General features: G+C 43.4%; 1 protein-coding gene across 3 annotated transcripts in view; it reads left to right on the top strand.

Moving 5' to 3' along the window:
• The window catches only part of LOC139356146 (uncharacterized), a 43684-nt gene extending 28416 nt beyond the window's left edge, over window positions 1–15268 (top strand). For all 3 annotated transcript variants that reach the window (XR_011607553.1, XR_011607552.1, XR_011607551.1), the window contains 3 exons: window positions 5845–5941; window positions 8128–8235; window positions 9593–15268. The gene's annotated coding sequence lies outside the window, so the exon portion shown is untranslated. The remainder of the gene's footprint in view (window positions 1–5844; window positions 5942–8127; window positions 8236–9592) is intronic.
• The last annotated feature ends 319 nt before the right edge of the window (window positions 15269–15587 follow it).

The raw sequence follows: 15587 nt of genomic DNA, 5'->3' as shown, positions 1-15587 counted from the left end.
TTCCATTGTGATCAGATAAGATATTTGATATAATTTTCATTTAAAACATTTGTTGAGACCTGCTTTGTATCCTAGCATATGACCAATCCTGGAGAATGCTCCATGTACTGAAGAAAATAATGTGTATTACGTAGCTGTTTCATGAACTGTTCTGTAAATGTTTATTAGATCCATTTGTTCTATGGTGCAATTTAGAACCAATGTTTCTTTGTTGATTTTCTGTCTAGATGATCTGTCCAGTGCAGAGAGTAGGGTGTTGAAGTCCCCAACTATTATTGTAGTAGGGTCTACCTCTCCCTTTAGATCTAATGACATTAGCTCTATATGTCTGGGCGCTCTAGTGTTGGATGCATATATATTTAAAATTGTTATGTTCTCTTGATGAGCTGATCCATTTATTATTATATAATGTTCTTCTTTGCCTCTTTTTATAGTTTTTAGCTTGAAATCTGTACTTTCTGATATAAATACAGGTACTTCTGCTTCTTTTTTGTTTTGTTTTTTGTTTCTTTGTTTTGACGGAGTCTCACTCTGTTGCCCAGGCTGGAGTGCAGTGGTGCTATCTCGGCTCACTACAACCTCTGTCTCCCAGGTTCAAATGATTCGTCTGCCTCAGCCTCCTGAGTAGCTGGGATTACAGGTGTGTGCCACCATGCCCAGCTAATTTTTTTTTTTTTTTTTGTATTTTTAGTAGAGATGGGGTTTCACCCTATTGGCGAGGCTGGTCTCGAACTCCTGACCTTGTGATCCACCTGCCTCAGCCTCCCAGAGTGCTGGGATTATGGATGTGAGCCACTGTGTCTGGTGCTTTTGGTTTTCATTTGCATGAAATATCTTTTTCCATTCCTTCCTTCACTTTCAGTCTTTGTGTGTCTTTATAGGTAAGGCAGCATATAGTTGGGTCTTGTTTTTTTTTTTTTTTTTTTAATCCTTCAGCCAGTCTCTAGCTTTTAAATGGGCAGTTTAATCTATTTACATTCAAAGTTATGACTGATAGGTGGCAACTTACTCCTGTTATTTTATTGATTGTTTTCTGGTTGCTTTGTATATTCTTTGGTCTTTCCTTCATCTGTTATTATTTATTTTTGCAGTTGGGTGGTTTTCTGTAGTGATAACGCTTGATTCCTTTGTCTTTCTCCTTTGTTATATCAGTTAGTTTTATAGTTTTGCATGTTTTCATGAAGGGTTATTGTCTTTTCACTTCCAAATGTAAGGCTCCCTTGAGCATTTCCTGTAAGACTGATCTAGTGGTGATGAATTCCCTCAGTTTTTCCTTCTCAAGAAAAATTATTTCTCTTCCATTCTTGAAGGATAGATTTGCTGGGTATAATATTCTTGGTTGACAGGTTTTTTAAAAATTTCTTTCAGTACTTTGACTATATCATCTCATTCTATTCTGACATGTAAGGTTTCTGCTGAGAAATCTGCTGTTAATCAAATTAGGATTCCCTTATATCTGAATTGATGCTTTTCTCTTGCTACTTAAAAAATTATTTATGTTTGACTTTTGACAGTTTGACTATAATGTGCCTTGGAGAGGACCTGTTTGGGTTGAATCTATTTGGGGTTCTTTGAGCTTCCTGGGCATGGACATTCATCCCTCTCACAAGACTTGGGATTTTTCTGCTGTTATTTCATTAAATGTGTTTTCCATTTCCCTTCTTTTCTCCTCCTTGGATGCCCATAATATTTGTTTGCTTAATGGTGTCCCATAAATTCTGCAAGCTTTCTTTATTCTTTTAAATTATTTTTTGTCTGCCTGTATTATTTCAAAAGACCTATCTTCAAGTCCAGAAATTCTTTCTTCTCCTTTGTTTAATCTGTTGTTGAAGTGCTTGACTGTATATTTTAAATCATTCATTGAATTCATCAGCTGTAGGATTTCCATTTGGTTCTTTTTAATGATATATACCATTTTGTTAAATTTCTTATTCAAATCATAAATTATTTTCTAATTTCATTGAATGTTGTATCTGTATTCTCTTGTAACTCACTGAGTTTCCTTAAGATTATTATTTTGAATTCTTTTTCTGGCATTTTATATATTTCCTTATGATTTGGATCTTTTTTTTTTTGAGACAGAGTCTCACTCTGTCGCCCAGGCTGGAGTGCAGTGGCTGGATCTCAGCTCACTGCAAGCTCTGCCTCTCGGGTTCACGCCATTCTCCTGCCTCAGCCTCCCGAGTAGCTGGGACTACAGGCGCCCGCCACCACACCCAGCTAATTTTTTGTATTTTTTAGTAGAGATGGGGTTTCACCGTGTTAGCCAGGATGGTCTCGATCTCCTGACCTTGTGATCCGCCCATCTCGGCCTCCCAAAGTGCTGGGATTACAGGCTTGAGCCACCGTGCCCGGCCGATTGGGATCTGTTATAGGATAATTATTATTTTTCTTTGGAGGTGACATGTTTCCTTTCTTTTTCATGGTTAATGTGTTAAGGTATCTCTATGTTGATTTCTATACATCTGGTGGGAAGAAACATCACCTCTTTTGCTTGTATGGAGTAAGTTTTGAAGGGAAAGACTCATTCATAAGACTGGGCCTCGGCCGGGCACGGTGGCTCAAGCCTGTAATCCCAGCACTTTGGGAGGCCGAGGCAGGCGGATCACAAGGTCAGGAGATCGAGACCACAGTGAAACCCCGTCTCTACTAAAAATACAAAAAATTAGCCGGGCACGGTGGCGGGTGCCTGTAGTCCCAGCTACTCAGGAGGCTGAGGCAGGAGAATGGCGGGAACCCGGGAGGCGGAGCTTGCAGTGAGCCGAGATCGCGCCACTGCACTCCAGCCTGGGCAACAGCGTGAGACTCCGTCTCAAAAAAAAAAAAAAAAAAAAAAAAAAGACTGGGCCTTAAGGCATCAGTTCAGTGGGGTGTGTTGCCCTGGGTTCTCGATGGATGCAGTAATGTAGTCTCTGTGTAGTTTCTTTGGCTGTAATCTACATTGGTGGTGTTTCAAGTTTCTCAGTGGCCTAGTCTGAGAGTGTCTTTGGCACTGGTGGTACAGCTTTGCCTTTCCTTTTTAAAGAGCTTGTGCACTTAGGTCAGGCTTACAAGGCTGTTTCTCAGGATGGGATGTGTGTGCATATACACAATGGGCTGGTCAACTTGAGGTCTGACTCCCTGGGGTTGAGGCCACTGGGCTGTTACTCTGGCCAGGAACATAAGCATAGATACTTGGTCAGCTTGTGGGCATGCTCACTATGGGTGGCTGACAGGGCTGTTTCTCAGGTCTGGTATGCAGGCACAGGGCTGCTTGGCTGGCCTGGGGGTGTGTCTGCTGCAGGCCATGGGACTATTTCTCAGGCCCAGGACACAGCTGCATGACTGATCAGCTGGCCCGAGTATGTGTCTGCTGGGGGTGGGCCACCAGTCTGTTTCTTGGATCTGGGATGTGGGTGTGCATCTGCTCAGCTGGACTGGGGATTAGTCCACCAGGGGTGGTCAGCTGAGCTGTTTCTCAGTCCCAGGGCACACAACTGCTTGGTTATTCTGGGGGTGTTTTGCAATTGCAGTCCCTAGAGCTGTTTCTCAGCCACTGATTGTGGACATAGGGCCATTGTACAAGGCAGGGCTTTGTCTGCAGGGGATAGGGCACCTCGAAACTGTTACTCAGGCCCTGAATACAGGTACATAGCCACTCCACTGGCCTGGAAGTGTGTCAGCTACTCAGAGTCTCGAGGGACTCTCCCACTTGGAGGAGGGCATGCAGCAGTTTGGCTGGCTCAAGGGCAGTTTTGCCCTGGGTGGGACTGCCAGACATTTCCCCTGTGTGGAAGTGAGGGGGGTAGGAGTTGATTTTTCTGCTGTCTGGAGTCACAGCCAATCCTGGGCCCAGGTTTCATGCTGCCAGTGTTGCGGTGTTCAGCCACCAGGGTGGGCTTGGTGGAATAAAGACAGAGCTCCAGTGCTGGAGAGGTGCAGTGGATACTGGCCTCCAGAATAGGGTGCACTCCAGACATGGCTCTGGTCTCAAGCTGGTGCCCTGCTGCAGCAGACTGGCTCACAGAGGATAGTTGGGGAATGGGGAGTGCACACTTTATGCTCCTAATCTAGGGCAATGGAGCTGTGGGAACGCCCTGCAGCTCTCCAAACTGGGTGACTGTGGGATTCTCCTGTTGTAAGGACTTTAGGTGTTTGCAGTGGCAATCGGGGATAGTGGGGATCTTTTGTTTACCTGCAATAAGTAACTCCTGACCTTAGGCAGTTCTGATTTGGATGAGGGACAGGGGTTGCAGAGGCCAAGTGCTTCCACACTGCCCTCCTGGACTTCTAATCACCACTGGTGCATTTCCACTCCTCTTCTGCATACCAGCACTCTTCCTTCAACACTCCAGTTAACTCTAAGCTGTTTATTTATTGCTTTGGTTCCTTCTTGTCTGAGGTGGGGGGTGGGGAGATGAATACCAGACATCTCTAGTCAGCTATCTTGTTCCCAAGCTTAGAGGCTCTCTAATGCTAGGTCACCTAGGCCTCCTTTATGGCTCTAGGTGGTACCTTAAAAACAAGCTCCCCTTGGCTCTAGTAAAGCGTTAGAGCACTGCTGTTCTCGAGTTGGAGGTGGGGAAGTCCCAAAGGGATATCCCAGTAGTGTGGGAAGGCTGGCTAGGGGTTTGTACCCAGGGGACCTGTGGAATGAACCTCCTACAGCGTGGTGCTGCTGAACATCCACTCTGATTGGCATCTCCTGTGGCTGAGTTTCTGAGCAGAGTTTCCAGGTCTGGAGAAGGTAGTCCCTCCTCCCCATTTTGTCTCTGCTTGTCTTCAGGATACTTCTTGATGGGCTAAGGTAGGGACAGTTCTCCTGCCAGGGAACCCAAGATGGTGGGGAAGCTGTTTGTCTCCTCCATTTAGCTTTTCTCAGCGTAGAAACAATGAATTGGGGAAATTTTTCAATATATGTGGTGCCAGGCAGAATGGGGGAGGGGGTATTGCAAATGTGGATGTCTAATTCTCTTACCAACTACTCAGAGTGCTCTCACTTCTCTGTGGGCCTGGAAGTGGTCTCATCTTTATTTTGAGTTGGGATATTTCTGGTGATAATTTTGGTTTTCTGTGGGAGAGAGTGAAACCAGCTTGCTTCTGTTCTACATTGCCTTTTGAAACTGGGGGAAAAAACTCCCCTTTTTAAACAGCTCTTGTGTTTAGGTCAGGCTTACCAGGAAAATCTCACTATCTTAAGGTTAACTATGCCACGTAATGTAACATAATCACATGTATGTTAAAAATGCTACTTGAATTAATAAGTGAGTTTATCAAGGGCACATAAAGTAAAACATACAAAAATAAATTGTGTTTTCATGTACTAATAACAAGGATTGGAAATTGTAATCAAATAACACCATTGGCAATTGCATCAAAAGCATGAAATACTAAAGGATAAAGTTAGCAAAATGTATTTAAGACTTAAGTACTAAGATCACAGCTTTGTTGATAAAACTCAAGGAAGATAAAATAAGTGGAGATACACACTATGATTGCAGAGTCAATATTGATAATATTTCAGTTCTTCTAAAATTGAACTAGTAGCTAGAAACTGACATTTGATTTTAAATTTTATATGGTTATGCAAATGTCAGGAAGTATTTTACACAATTTTGAAGAACAATAAAGAACAGAATTAGGGAAATAAAATCACTTGATTTGAACATTTACTTTAAAGCTATTTTGGTAAAGACAGTCTGCTATTGATGTAAGCATAAATATGGGATAAATATTCAGAAATGAATAAACCTACACCTAAATGGTAAATTGATATTTAATGAAGGATCAATACAATTTAATCAGGGAAGAGATAGACTTTTTTGTTTTGTTTTGTTTTTAATGGAGTCTTGCTCTGTCACCTAGGCTGAAGTACAGTGGTGTGATCTCGGCTCACTGCAACCTCTGCCTCCCAGTTTCAACAATTCTCATGCCTCAGCCTCCAGAGTAGCTGGGATTACAGGTATGTATCATCATGCCTAGCTAATTTTTGTATTTTTAGTAGAGACAGGGTTTCACCATGTTGGCCAGGCTGGTCTTCGGCTCCTGATCTCATGTGATCTGCCCACCTCAGCCTCCCAAAGTGTGGGTTTACAGGCATGAGCCACCATGCCCAGCCAAAAGACAAATTTTTCAAAAATGGTTGAAACAACGGGTTATTTACATGTAGAAAATAAATAACTGGTTATATATATAGAAAAGAATGAACCATAATCCCTACCTCAAACCATATGTAAATATCAATCAGATCATATACCAAAACAGTAAAGCTAAACTAAAAGCTACTAGCAAAAAAATGCAACTTTTGGGTATACCAATTTTTGTAGGTAGTACACACACAAAAACACAAACCACCAAAGAACATAATTTACAAAGTAGGCTTGGCTTTATAAAAATTAGAAACATCTGGTTTTTGAAAGACGTAAATAGGAAAGTGAAAAGGCAAACCACAAACTGGGAGAAAATATTCATAACATATATATTAGACAAAAGTTGTATTTCCGTATTATATAAATAATTCTAAAAATTCAATAAAAGGGAGATAATCAACCCAATTGTTTTTTAAGATGGTCAGTTGATACAAACAGACCCTACACAAAAGAAATTATATGCATAGCCAATCAGCATGTGGAAAGATGTTCAACTTCATTAGTCATCAAGGAAATAGAAATTATAAGCAAAATGGGATACCATTAGAGATTCATTAGAAAAATTAACATTAAAGAAACTGACAATTTCAAGTGTTGGAAACAATGTAGAACAACTGGAACAACCATAAATTTATGGTGGAAATATAAGATGGCAAACTACTTTGGGGAAAAAAATGACTGTTCTTTAGAAAGTTGAATATGTACTCATAGGGATTTATGTAAGAGCTTGAAAAACATATATCAACACAAAGGCCTATGTATTTATGCTTATCCCAACTTTATCCAAATTAATCCATGCACCAACATGGATGAATCTGAAAAGTGTTTAGATTAGCAAAAGAAGACAGATACAAAATAAGTTCATACTGTATAATTTCATTTATATAAAACTGCACAATAAGAGAACTAATGTAGAGTGAGAGAAAGAATAGTGATTGCTTGGGGCTGAGATGAAGGATTTGTATCAAAAGGGCAGAGAAGAGCTCGTTAGGGTAATTGAAATGTTCTGTATCATGACGTGGAGGTGTTTACATGGATGTATAAATTTTTGAGAACTTTTCAAATTATACAGAAATGTGTACATTTTATTATATGGAAATTATACCTCATTAAAATTGATAGAAAACAGGAATCCAGAAATCTATTTTGACATCTGGTGGACATCACTCCAATCATGATTCCATGTCTCTCTGCATATACAGAAAGAAAGCTAAATTGTGTATAGCTAGAGAACTGCTTAGATTAGGTTGAAAGATAAAATTTTATGAAACTATCATATATGCTTTAAAAGCAAGTTTTAGCTATATTTACTAATAAAAAGAAAGGAAACTGATGAAGCTAAAGAACTTTGAGAAAACATTTCTCATAATGATTAGTTTCCAATAAACTACATTACTACATAGCTTCACTCTGTGAGGGTGCAAAACACCCTGACAAACCTTACTTCAGTTTTTCCTTCTCAGAGACTAGTCTGTTATTCTTAAATCGGGGGCTTATCGGGGTCTCTGTGTTTCTTCCCAGGGAAAGAGTGGGCATCTAGAATGTGGGAGGTAATATAAAATACTTCCAAATCTCCAGGGCATATTTATTTCTTCAGACATCATGCTTACTGCCCCCCTTTTTTTTAGAAAGAGAGAAAGAGCGAATAGAAGAGAAGGAGAGTAAATTCTTGTTTCCAAGTTAGGTAAGAGAGTTATGATTAAATGCCACCTTGGCCCACAAGTCTTTCCTAAGAAAAACAATGAAAGGATTTCTGGATGATTCTATTATGACACCACAACTTGCAGCAGAGGCAGATGTAATGAGGTAACACTTGACATTGTTTTCAGGACATTTGGTAGGTTCAATGGGAAACAAAACTCTTAAAACCCATATCTGCTGGCTGGTGCTTAAAGTTTCTATCTCAATTGTCTTAGTCCATTTAGTGTTGGTATAAAGGAATAGCTGGGGCTGGGTAATTTGTAAAGAAAAGAGGTTTATTTGGCTCATGGTTCTGCAGGCTGCACAGGAATGATGGTGCCAGCATTTGCATCCGATGATGGCACAGGGTGCTTTCATACATGGTGGAGGGTGAAGTGGAGCTGGCATGCAGGGATCATATGGCAAGGTAAGAGGGGAAGGGAATGAGTGAGTGAGCAAGAGAGAGAGAGGGGAAGTGTATTAGTCCATTTTTACGCTGCTGATAAAGACATACCTGAGACTGGGCAATTTACAAAAGAAAGATGTCCAACTGGACTTACAGTTCCACGTGGCTGGGGGAGGTCTCACAATCATGGTGGAGGGTGAAAGGCACTTCTTACCTGGCAGTGACAAGAGAGAATGGGGAGGAAGCAAAAGCAGAAATCCCTGATAAACCCATCAGATCTCGTGAGACTTATTCACTACCATGAGAATAGCACAGGAAAGACCAGCCCCCATGATTCAATTACCTCCCACTGGGTCCCTCCCACAACACATGGGAATTCTGGGAGATACAATTCAAGTTGAGATTTGGGTGGGGGCACAGCCAAACTGTATCATTCCACTCCTGGCCCCTCCCAAATCTCGTGTTCTCACATTTCAAAATCAATCATGCCTTCCCAACAGTCCCCCAAAGCCTTAACTCATTTCAGCATTAACTCAAAAGTCCATAGTCCAATGTCTCATCTGAGACGAGACAAGTCCCTTCTGCCTATGGCCCTGTAAAATCAAAAGCAAGTTAGTTGCTTCCTAGATACAATGTGGGTACAGGCATTGGGTAAACACAGCCATTCCAAATGGGAGAAATTGGCCAAAAACAAAGGGGCTACAGGCCCCATGCAAGTCCAAAATCCAGCAGGGCAGTCAAATCTCAAAGGTTCCAAACTTATTTCCTTTGACTCCACGTCTCGCATCTGGGTCACACTGATGCAAGAAGTGGGTTCCCATGGTCTTGGGCAGCTCTGCCCCTTGGCTTTGCAGGGTGCAACCTCCCTCCTGGCTGTTTTTATGGGCTGGTATTGAGTGTTGGTAGTTTTTCCAGGCACACAGTGCAAGCTGTCAGTGGATCTACCATCCTGGGGTCTGGAGGATGGTGGTTCTCTTTTCACTGCTCCAATAGGTGGTGCCCCAGTAGGAATTCTGTGTGGGGGCTCTGACCACACATTTCCCTTCTGCACCGCCCTAGCAGATGTTCTCCATGAGGGCCTCGCCCTTGCAGCAAACTTTTGCCTGGGTACCCAGGCATTTCCATACATCTTCTGAAATCTAGGTGGAGGTGCCCAAACCTCAATTCTTGAATTCTGTGTGCCTATAGGCTCAACACCATGTGGAAGCTGCCAAGGCTTAGGGCTTGCACCATCTGAAGCCACAGCTGGAGCTTCATGCTTGGTCCCTTTTAGTCATGGCTAGGGGCAGCTGGGACACAGGACAAGTCCCTTGGCTGCACACAGCCTGGGGACCCTGGGCCTAGCCCAGGAAACCATGTTTTCCTTGTACACCTCCAGGCCTGTGATGAGAAGGGCTGCCATGAAGACCTCTGACATGCTGTGGAGACATTTTCCCCATTGTCTTGTGAGTTAACATTCGGCTCCTCATTACTTATGCAAATTTCTGCAACTGGCTTAAATTTCTCCTCAGAAAATGGGATTTTCTTTTCTATTGCATTGTCAGGCTGCAAAGTTTCCAAACTTCTATGCTCTGCTTTCCTTATAAAATGGGATGCCTTTAACAGCACCCAAATCACCTCTTGAATGTTTACTGCTTAGAAATTTCTTCCACCTGATACCCTAAATCATCTCTCTCTGGTTCAAAGTTCCACATATCTCTAGGGTAGGGGCAAAATGCTGCCAGTCTCTTTGCTAAAACATAACAAGAGTCACCTTAGCTCCACTTCCCAACAAGTTCCTCACATCTATTTGAGACCACCTCAGCCTGGACTTTATTGTCCATATTGCTATTGCATTTTGGGCAAAGCCATTCAACAAGTCTCTAGGAAGTTCCAAACTTTTCCACATTTTCTTGTCTTCTTCTGAGCCCTCCAAACTGTTCCAACATTGGCCTGTTACCCAATTCCAAAGTCACTTCCACATTTTTGGGTATCTTTTCAGCAACACAACACCCCACTCCTGGTACCAAAATCTGTATTAGTCAGGGTTCTCTAGAGGGACAGAACTAATAGGATAAATTTCATACACACACACACACACACACACACACACACACACACACATATATGTAAAGGGGAGTTTATTAAATATTAACTTACATGATCACATGGTCCCACAATAGGCTGTCTGCAAGCTGAGGAGCAAGGAGAGCCAGTCCAAGTACCAAAACTGAGTTTTGGTCTGATGTTTGAGGGCAGGAAGCATCCAGCATGGGAGAAAGATGTAGGCTGGAAGGTTAAGCTAGTCTCGCCTTTTCATGTTTTTCTGCCTGCTTTATATTTGCTGGAAGCTCATTAGATGGTGCCCACCTGATTAAGGGTGGGTCTGCCTTCCCCAGCCCACTGACTCAAACGTGAATCTCATTTGGCAACACCCTCACAGGCACACCTAGGATTTAATACTTTTTACAGTCCTTATTTCTGCAGCTGGTCACGTGGTCATAGCTGGTATCGATGACTACCTTCTTCTACTGCCCATTCTGTATTCCCTTTGCCTTCAGCAAGCACCTCAGCAGGTCGAAGTTTTCTTTTTTCCAGGTGGAGTGACTCAAACCTTCATTCCTGAAGGGTCTGGACCATTTGTAGCCCTGCCTGGCTTGGGCTGTTGAAGTTTCTCATTGACCTTAATCACAGGGCATGGTAATACTAAGTGACGCCCTAATGGATCTCCTGTGTTCCATGCATACTGTTCCTTACCTCTGTTATGGAGTAGTAGACTGATTTCATCTTGATAGTCTGGGTCAATCAACCCAGCCAACACTGTAACTCCCTTCTTAGCCGGTTTACTTAAAGATAGGAGGAGCCCAAAGTGTCCAGCTGACAATCTTAACTTTCAGTTTAATGGAATCGTTGTTGTGTCTCCTGGTGGCAGCATTACTCCCTCTGGAACTAAGACCTCTAGGCCAGCAGAACATAATGTCGTGGGAATAGCAAGCAAACATTTTGCTACTGGATCACTAGGGGTGATGGTGAGTGGCACCACTTCTGCTTCCATCCCTTGATTCCTGGACCCATGAAACCTGGCTATGGGAGAAACGGTACCATATATCAGATGCTGATTCAGTGCATACACAACCTTCTAGAGTACTTTTCCCCAACCCTGCAAAGTATTGTCACATAATTGATATGGTAATTGTGACTTTGAAAGGCCATTCCACCGTTCTGTCAATCCAGCTGCTTCAGGATGATGGGCAATGTGGTAAGACCAGTGAATTCCATGAGTATGAGCCCACTGCTGCAGTTCTTTAGCCGTAAAGTGAGTACCTTGGTCAGAGGCAATGCTGTGTGGGATACCATGATGGTGGATAAGGCATTCTGTGAGTCCACAGATGGTAGTCTTGGTAGAAGTATTGCATGCAGGATGGGCAAACCCGTATCCAGAGTAAGTATCTATTCCACTGAGGACAAATCTCTGCCGTTTCCATGATGGAAGAGGTTCAATATAATCAACCTGCCACCAGGTAGCTGGCTGATCATCCCGGGAAATGGTGCCATATTGAGGGTCAGTGTTGGTGTCTGCTGCTGGTAAATTGGGCACTCAGCAGTGGCCATAACCAGATCAGCCTTGATGAGTAGAAGTCCATGTTGCTGAGCCCATTCATAACCTGCATCCCTGCCACCATGGCCACTTTGTTCATGGGCCTATTGGACAATGACAGAGGTGCTTGGGAAAGAGGCTGAATGGTGTCCACAGAAGGGGTCATCCTATCCACTTGATAGTTTAAATGCTTCTCTGCTGAGGTCACCCATTGGTGAGCACTCACATGGGATACTAATATCTTCATAGTTTTTGACCACTCAGAGTGTTCCATCCACATACCTCTTCCCCAGATTTCTTTGTTGCCAATTTCCAATCATTTTTCTTTCAAGGTCCTGACCATCCAACCAAACCACTGACTACAGCCCATGAATCACTATATAATTGCATATCTGGCCATTTCTCCTTCCATGCAAAGTGCACAACCACGTGCACTACTCTTAGTTCTGCCCACTGGAAAGATTTTCCTTCCCTACTGTCCTTCAGGGATGTCCTAGAAAGGGACTGTAGCTGTCCACTTTTGGGTGGTGCCTGCATATCGTGCAGAGCCATCCGTGAACCAGACCCTAGTCTCCTCTTCCTCTGTCAACTGATTATAGGGAACTTCCCATGAAGCCATCGGTGCAGGCTGGGGGAGAGAAGGCAGGGTGGCAGGAGTGGAGTCATGTGCATTTGAGTCACTTCCTCATGTAACTTACTTGTGCCTTTAGGACCTGCTGGAGCCTGATCATGTATATACCACTTCCATTTGATGATGGAATGCTGCCGTGCATGACCCGCTTTATGGCTAGATGGGTCAGAAAGCACCCGGTTCATGATAGGCAGTTCAGGTTGCATGGTGACTTGGTGACCTATAGTCAAACATTCAGTTTCCACCAAAGCCCAGTAACAGGCCAAGAGCTGTCTCTCAAAAGGAGAGTAGTTATCTGCAGAAGATGGCAGGGCCTCGCTTCAAAATCCTAGAGGTCTCCACTGTGATTCACCTATGGCGGCCTGCCAAAGGCTCCAAACAGCATGCCTAGCTGCCACTGACACCTGAAACACCATTGGATCCGCTGGGTCATATGGCCCAAGTGGCAGAGCAACTTGCACAGCAACCTGGACCTGTTGCAGAGCCTTCTCTTGTTCTGGACCCCACTCAAAACTGATAGCTTTTCAGGTCACTCAATAAATGGGCTGGAGTAACACTCAAATGAGGAATGTGTTGCCTCTGAAATCCAAATAGGCCCACTAGACATTGTGCCTCTTTCTTGGTTGTAGGAGGAGCCAAATGCAGCAACTTATCCTTCAACTTAGGAGGAATATCTCTACACACCCCATACCACTGGACCCCTAGAAATTTTACTGAGGTAGAAGGTCCCTGAATTTTAGGCAGATTTACTTCCCATCCTCTGGCACACAAATGTCTCACCAATAAGTCCAGTGTTTTTGCTAGTTCTTGCTCACTGGATCCAATCAGCATAATGTCATCAATGTAATAGACCAGTGTGATATCTTGTGGAAGCAAAAAGTGATCAAAGTCTCTCCAAATAAGATTATGACACAAAGCCAGAGAATTCATATACCCCTGAGGTACAACAGTAAAGGTATATTGCTGGCCTTGCCAGCTGAAGGCAAATTGCTTCTGGAGGGCCTTATGGATAGGAATGGAGAAAAAGGCATTTGCCAAGTCTATGGTTGAATACAAAGTCCCAGGAGATTGTTAATTTGCCCAAATTATAAAACCACATCTGGTGCAGCAGCTCTGGAGTCATCACTTGGTTAAGCTTATGACAATCCACTGTCATTCTCCAAGATCTGTCTGTCTTCTGCACAGGCCAAATGGGAGAGTTGAATGGGAATGTGGTGGGAATCACCACCCCTGAGTCTTTCAAGTCCTTGATTGTGGCACTAATCTCTGCATTTCCTCCAGTGGCAAAATATTGTTTTGGTTTACTAGTTTTCTAGGTAGAGGCAGCTCTAATGGCTTCCGTTTGGCCTTTCTCACCATAATAGCCCTCACCCTACCAGTCAGGGAGCCAATGTGAAGGTTCTGCCAGCTGCTAAGTATGTCTATGCCAATTATGCATTCTGGCAGTAGGGAACAGACCACAGGACAAGTCCGGAGACCCACTGGACCCACTGTAATTCAGACCTGAGCTAAAACTCCATTAATTACTTGACTTCCATAAGCCCCTACTTTAACTGGAGGACCACAATGACGTTTTGGGTCCACTGGAATTAATGTCAGCTCAGAGCCAGTGTCCAGTAGTCCCTGAAATGCCTGACCATTTCCCTTTCTCCAGTGCACAGTTATTTTGGTGAAAGGTCAGAGGCCTCCTTGGGGAAGAGTAGGAGAACGATTCACTGCACAAATTGATGGTAATGTAGTTGGGTCCTACCTCAAGGGAACTTGGCTTCCCCTTCATTCAAGTTGTTTTGGATCTGTAAACAGGCTCAAGTCTGGAAATTGAGGGGCCATGATTCCCTGTTTTTATAATTCAAATTAGTCTTTTATCCATTTGACCTAGAAGTTTTCCGCTTGTATAAATTAAGTAGGAATGCAGTAGGCTTTCTATCAATTTCATTTCTAGGAACACCATGATTAATTAGCCAATGCCAGAGCTCTACATGAATCAGACTATTCTGATTGTCGCTTTGCCTCTGCTGTCCATTATGATAGCTATGCCCACCATGCTTCTGACAGCTGAGTGCCACCACTTGGCCCCTGCCACCTCGGGATCCAATTATTACCATTGTCTTTAAATTTTGTAGTTGAGTGACTGTGGCTCCCACCATAAGATTTGACATACAGAGAAAAGCAATTGCAGGGGACTTCAAAGATGCAGGTGCTGCCCTCACAAATCTATTTTTGTGGTCAAGAGAATATCTTTTGGACCCTCCCAGCTGGGATGAGTAGGTCTAAGGTGACTAATCCACCCCACCATGCCAATCTCCCTAAGCCTTTGGATCCCTTCCTCTACATTAAACCAAGGGAGATCAGGCATTTCCACTTCACTCACAATGAGCCATCTTTTAATCTGTATTTTAGCTAACCGATCAAATAAACTATTAGAACCATTTTTAACTCCCCAAGCTGCAACATTAAAAGCAGAGTTCCTACTTAGTGGGCCCAAATCAATAAATTCAGCCTGATCCAACTCTATATTCCTTCCCCATTATCCTATACCCTTAATATCCATTCCTATGCCTGTTCTCCAGATTGCTGTTTATATAAATTAGAGAACTCAAGCAGATCTTTTTGGGTGTAGTGCACCTCGTCATGGGTCACACTCTCAACCTCACCTCTAGGGGCCCACCGGGTCTTTAGTCTAGTTACAGGTCTAGAAGCAAACAGCGGTGTTGGAGGGTAGCTCCTGAGGACAATCAACATTATCTTGCCTGGCAACTGCCTCAGGGGAGGCCATCACTGTTGTCTCAGGCAGCGCAGGGTTTATCGCTTCAGACAAAGGTGGAAAGGCTGATGGCAGCATGGGTTGGGGAGGGGATGTTGCCACTATGGGGGATGGGGAAGCAGTTTCTTCTGGCCAAAAAAGTTCTTCAGCGTTTACGAACTCAAGTGTCCCCAGCTTCATCAGGGTTCTCCAACATGTCCCCATTCCAAGTTTCAGGGTCCCATTTTTTTTTTTTCCAATCAATGCACTCACTTTAACAGTAGACACCTGGAGAGGCTGTGCATGCATCTTTCACTGCAGGTTAGCCACGAGAATGATAAAAGCTTGTGTCCGTTTTTCCACAATTTCAGCTCTTTCTCTGAAAGACATGAGACTCTCAGGGCAATCTTAGCAGATTTGAG

The sequence above is a fragment of the Macaca nemestrina genome, chromosome 9 (assembly GCF_043159975.1).
Source record: "Macaca nemestrina isolate mMacNem1 chromosome 9, mMacNem.hap1, whole genome shotgun sequence".
In the NCBI taxonomy this organism is placed as follows: Eukaryota; Metazoa; Chordata; class Mammalia; order Primates; family Cercopithecidae; genus Macaca; species Macaca nemestrina.
The sequence above is the reverse complement of the archived record's forward strand: the minus strand, read 5'-3'. Positions and strand labels throughout refer to the sequence as shown.